This window comes from Silene latifolia, chromosome 10, assembly GCF_048544455.1.
Source record: "Silene latifolia isolate original U9 population chromosome 10, ASM4854445v1, whole genome shotgun sequence".
Taxonomy (NCBI): Eukaryota; Viridiplantae; Streptophyta; class Magnoliopsida; order Caryophyllales; family Caryophyllaceae; genus Silene; species Silene latifolia.
The window spans coordinates 135,130,508-135,136,558 of NC_133535.1; the positions used below are offsets into that span (position 1 = coordinate 135,130,508).

The 6,051-nt window shown below is 38.3% G+C and overlaps 1 long non-coding RNA gene across 1 annotated transcript; it reads right to left on the reverse strand.

Moving 5' to 3' along the window:
- Positions 1 to 3,784: 3,784 nt before the first annotated feature.
- LOC141609208 (uncharacterized) lies at positions 3,785 to 5,498 on the reverse strand. The gene is made up of 3 exons (XR_012527287.1): positions 5,380 to 5,498; positions 4,724 to 5,121; positions 3,785 to 4,248 (listed from the first exon to the last, which is right to left on the reverse strand). It is a non-coding gene; the product is annotated as an uncharacterized LOC141609208 (long non-coding RNA).
- Positions 5,499 to 6,051: the final 553 nt, after the last annotated feature.

The following is a 6,051-nucleotide window of genomic DNA, read 5'->3' on the forward strand; positions in this document are numbered from 1 at the left end:
ATGTCGAACCAAATTATGCCAAATTACACAATTTCGGATGCTTGTGTTACCCATGGCTTCGGCCATATACAAAGAATAAACTCGACTATCGATCTATACCTTGCATTTTCGTAGGATATTCCGCAACCCAAAGTGCCTTTCATTGTCTCGACCCTAAGACAAATCGCATCTACACCTCTCGTCACGTTAAATTTATTGAAGACGAATTTGCCTACAAAAGTCTTCTTACAACCGCATCAACCACTCACACTCACACCAATCCCGATGATTGGTGTACCCTCGCAATTCCCGTACTCTCACAACCTCCACCTGACACTTCCAGTACTGTTCCTTCCGCTGCTCATCAATCCCGACATCCCATTCACCAAGTTTATACACGTCGAGCTCCCACCTCCACTCCCTCATCATCCGCTGCACCCTCAACCTCTACCACAACTCCATCTACATCAACCACACCCACACCGAACCATCAAACACCCAGCAATGTAGTCACTCGACTTCAAAACAATATTAGAAAACCAAATCCTAAATATGCAAACCTCGCTCAAGCCTCAACTACAATTCAATCGCTACCAAACACGGTCAAGAAAGCACTCATTCTTCCTCCATGACGTCACGCTATGCAGGATGAATATGATGCTCTTGTCCGAAATCAAACTTGGACTCTAGTTCCTCGACAATCCTCTCACAATGTTATTGGCTGCAAATGGGTATATCGGATTAAATATAATCCCGATGGAACCCTCAAGCAGCACAAAGCACGTCTTGTAGCTAAGGGTTTTCACCAACGACCCGGCATAGACTATACTGAAACCTTTAGCCCAGTAATCAAACCAACAACCGTCCGTCTCATTCTCTCTCTTGCGGTCATCCACAATTGGGCACTTCGACAACTAGACGTTAACAATGCCTTTCTGCAAGGCACTTTAACCGATAGTGTGTATATGGCACAACTGCAAGGCTTTGTTGATGCCGCACAACCCGATTTTGTATGCAAGCTAAACAAGGCCATTTATGGCTTAAAACAAGCCCCTCGCGCATGGTATACAGAATTAAAAACATATCTCGTCACCTATGGTTTCAAACAATCCATATCCGACTCCTCATTATTTCTTCTAAAAACAAAAACAATCTGTATATACATGCTCGTTTACGTTGACGACATCATCATTACCGGTCCAAATCACAACCATATTCAACAATTTATAACCAATTTAGCGAAACGATTCTCAATAAAAGATTTAGGACCACTCTCTTATTTTCTTGGCATCGAGGTCGCACATAATGATCTCGGCATACACCTAAACCAATCTAAATACATTTATGACCTACTCACGAAATACAAAATGTCCGAAGCAAAACCAATAAACACTCCTATTGCCACGGACACACCACTTATCCGTGAAGATCAACAACCAGTCCAAGATCACTTGGATTATCATGCCATTGTTGGGAGCCTATAATACCTCTCTCTCACCCGCCCAGACATCGCTTTCACTGTCAACCGGCTAGCTCAGTTCCTTCATCACCCTGCTTCCACACACTGGACTACTCTAAAACGATTACTATGCTACCTTCAAGGCACTCAAAACCACGGTCTACAACTCTATCGCACCTCACCTCTTTGTCTTCATGCCTTCTGTGATGCTGACTTTGCAGGTGACAAACAATCATACATCTCCACTACTGGCTACCTCATTTATCTCGGACGCAATCCCATCTCCTGGTCCTCGAAAAAGCAATGAGGATTGGCTCTATCCACAACCGAAGCTGAGTTCCGCGTTGTTGCTGCTGTCACCACTGAAACTCTCTGGTTGCGCAACCTACTCACTGAACTCGGCATAGTCACCACCAAAGCACCGGCCATTTACTGTGATAATATGTCTGCCACACTATATGCCAAAAATCCGGTCTTTCATTCAAGAATGAAGCACATGGCTCTAGCTTTTCACTTTGTTCGCGAACAACTCCATCTTGGTCACATTCGCATTCAACATATCGCTGGCAAAGATCAACTCGTTGATGCCCTAACCAAGCCACTTCACAAGCCCCGATTTCAAGAACTGCGAGACAAGATTGGTCTTCTCCCTCCGAAGTCCATCTTGAGGGGGCGTATTAACCATAATCCTCCCATATCCTCCATATCTTCAAATCTTCACAAATAGGCAAAGTAAATAAACCATATTATGTAAATATAGCTAGTATATTATTCTTGTCTATAGGCTCCTTATTTTCACCTAAAATAGAGGTACCTTAGTCCTATATATACCAATGTAATTATCAGTGTAATGTATCATTCACATTCATTCAATATTACCCTTCCTATACATAATTCTATCAAATACTTCCTCCAATTTATCCGATTCCTTACATTTTTATTTTTGAAACAGATGAATCGCAGAAAGTATTAAGCAGAAATGAGAGAAATTTGAAACATAAATAGGGGATCTAAGGCTTACTGAACTTCTGTAATTAGTAATTACTGTCTATCTAAGTTGAAGATTAATGAATACTCATATTTGGTTAATCATAAATTCTCATAATAAGAGACAATCTCATGATAAGATTCATGCCAGGAAACGGTAAACAAAGACATAAAGACTGCAGGAAATGAAGCTTACAGCAATGAGACAACAGACGACAGGAAACAAACACTCAGACCCGAGAAAATGTCGTAAATTTTAACTGAAAGTTCTGATTTTGTTGCGAAACCCCTGGTTGCCCCCATTAGCTCTGCTACTGAGAGAGTTGGTAGCTTGCATATTTACTTGAAGCTTTAGCTAATTAGCTGTGGTTTTATATATTATATTAGATCAATCTCCGCCAAAGCCAAGACGACTTGCAGAAAGTCTGAAACAAATACAGTTTCCTGTCCTACCAATGTACATAGCCTGGCACTCTGGCAATATAATGTGCTACAGCAGATTGGAATTCTCTATTTTGCATTACACCATGCTTCATGTTCTTTGATAGTTGGATTTTATGATGATTCTTGTCCTGAATATTACTTTCACAACAATCGCCACTGTTGTTACCATTACGGAAATCCTTAAAAACAATGGGCCGGCTGTTGAGAAGAGTTAGTAAATATTCTTGTTTATTATAGAAACTTCTGACATTCAAAATGCCAAACTGAGTTTAATTAAGTTAAAAGAGTAGATTGTGTGATCTTTGCAGAGATCACCGTCTACCGTTGATATCAAGTATGATTCAAGAGGGCGCCCGTGCAGAAAGCAAAGGTGAACCTGATTTGGATGAAGATTGAAACATCTACTCTTTCTCTGATCTGTTACGCAGTTAGTCTCCGTTTCACACACTAGTCAATGCAACTAACACTCGCGTGCATTTGGTATTTAGCTCTATGTTTGCTACCATTATATCCACTGATTGTTGGTGGTCTTCTTTCTTTTTCAAATAGAGATATTGTTGGGCAGGACAGAGAGCTTCCACAAATTGATGGCAGCTGCAGAGACAGATATCGAAAACAATGAAGAGCCGAATTAAATCAGAATGCTTCTCTAGTGTACTGCTTAGTCTCGGGCATATTTGATAATTCTTTGATCATATTTCTTCTTTCATGTCTCTTAAAGAACAATCCTGGTGTCTTTATGCAGAGTTTTAAGGTTTATTTGGTGTGCATCGTGTAAAACTGTAAATGAGATTGTTCCTTTCCCGTAAAAATTCATTTAAGATGCTCGTGAGACTATCTCATACAAAAATAATTGAGATACTGTACCAAACATCCTTCAATTATACTCCGTACATAAAAGGAACAGCCACAATGTGGAATTGCCGAGATTATATTAACAATAGAATTTACAAACATCAAAGCTTGTGTGTGTGTACTGTTTAAAGTAAGTAACATCAATTTACAAAGTAATACTAATCTGCAGAAAAGGTACACAGCCAGAGAAATAAAACTAATATATGCCCGATGATATCCCCACAGTTGCAGATCCCAAATTCCGGTGATCGAGGTCTTAAACGAAGTAGTTAACATTGCTTTATTCCACACAATCTCAGGCTGATGAGATTTCAGTATAAACCAGTTTTCTTATTCGATTGATAGTCACAAAGCACAAATAAACTTGTTCTTCAAGCTCATCAAGTTCCCGACCAAACTCATTTTCGTACTTAAAAAGTTCCTTCAAGGTTTGCTTCACCACTTGTTGATTATTACCGTTTCTTACACACAACTCCGCATTAGCCTTTCTATGCTCAACCTCATCATGAACCCTTACCGCGAGTCTGCCTATTGTATCGAAATCATTCATCAGAATATAACTTCCCCTTGCTGTGACATCCAATTGAGTTACTAACTGTTCTCGGACACTTGGTCTTAGCCTATTCCAGTCGAAGTTTCTGAAAGCGATTGGCAGTAGGAATAATACAGGTATAGCTACTAACCCTATCCCACTATGTAATAACAAAGGAATCAAAGCAGTAACCATGGCGGAATAAGCAACAAGTAGTCCATAACCTGCAAGTTTCTTACAAAACTTGATGATTTTCTGTTTTCGCTTGATTTTTCCCATTCTCGACCTCAATTTATTGAGCAACTTAAAATGACCCTCATGATTTTTTCGGAAATCGGCTAAGCTTGACAGAGGGTTGCTTAGCTTATCAAAAGAAGCCAATTCACGAATTAGCATCTCGTTATTTCTTCTTTCATCAGACGATAATAACATTTGGACCCGTTGTTTGATAAAATTGTTGTTGTAGCGGGTTTTTTGGATTCCTACGAGAAGCAATTCACATACATTGTAGGCCTCTTGTGTTATATTGAAAAACTCTTCCAATAAACCTTTGAGCTTGGACGATTTTATCGAATCAAGCACTAATTTTTGTTTCGGCTCTAGAAGGCAGGTGTGGAGATTGATTTTAGACGAGACCGAAAAGGAGGTCGATGATAAGGATGAGAAAGAGCCTGATAATGATGTCGACTTGGTCGCCCTCGATTTTGTGAAACGAGAGGAAGGCTTTTTGTGCAATTGCGATTGAAATTTGGATAATATATCGGCGTTTATTTTGACTTAAACGCTTCCTTGTAGAGCTCACTAACATTAAGGCTCTCGTGTAAGCTTTCTTCGATTTCCTTGTCTTTCGTCGTTTTAGAACTTCCTGATAAAACAATTACTAACCCGATTCAAAATCCGTACCAAATTGTAACAATATGGAAAAGCGATAAATTGGAAAATAAACATAAACTTCGAATTCAATTTTATTAGCATCAACATTATTAGTAATCTAACTTAATTAATTGAAGTAACAAACAACGGCTAGCAAATCAAGCCGTAAAGAAAAATACTCGATTAACAAAACCCTAATCAAATTAAAATCAGCGAAATTAGTACAAGTATAAACGAAATTAATACTAACCTTCTTTCGATTTGAACAACCTCGGCATGAATTTCAAGTTTTCTTCAGACGGAAATTTGTGATCAAGAAATTTGGTACTTAGATTTGGACAAACGGGCTTTTTTTTTTCAAAATTGAATATTGTAAGTTCTACGGCTATATTTGATACTTATAGATTTGGTCAACCGACTCAATTCGAAATTTGGAGTGTTTTTTTTGGCGGATTTTGTTTTTTTAGACAACTGTTTTGGCGGATTTTGTTTGAGGAATTATCTGTCTTTTTTATTAGCGCGTTTTTTAATTATTTTGTGAATGACCTTCTTCATGTGTGTGGTAATGTATTCGAATTTTTATTCTTAGTTATATACGGAGTTTATTAATGATGCTCTCTCGCTTGATACGTACTCTCTCTTGTTCCAATTATTTATTGTCCTATCTCATTTTAGGTATTTCAGTTAATTATTACACTAAAACTTGGGAGAGACGGTCTCTCACTAAGTTATTGAGAGACCAATATTTCGTACCCTTTTATTTGTATTTCGTACCTCTTTTATTGTTGATCATGACATAGTAATTTCGTACCTATTTACATAATAAATGTACCCATTTTATCATTAATCATGATTTGTACCTATTTTATTACCTTTAGTACCACTTTTTATTAAAATTGTACAATGGTCTCTCAATAAAGCT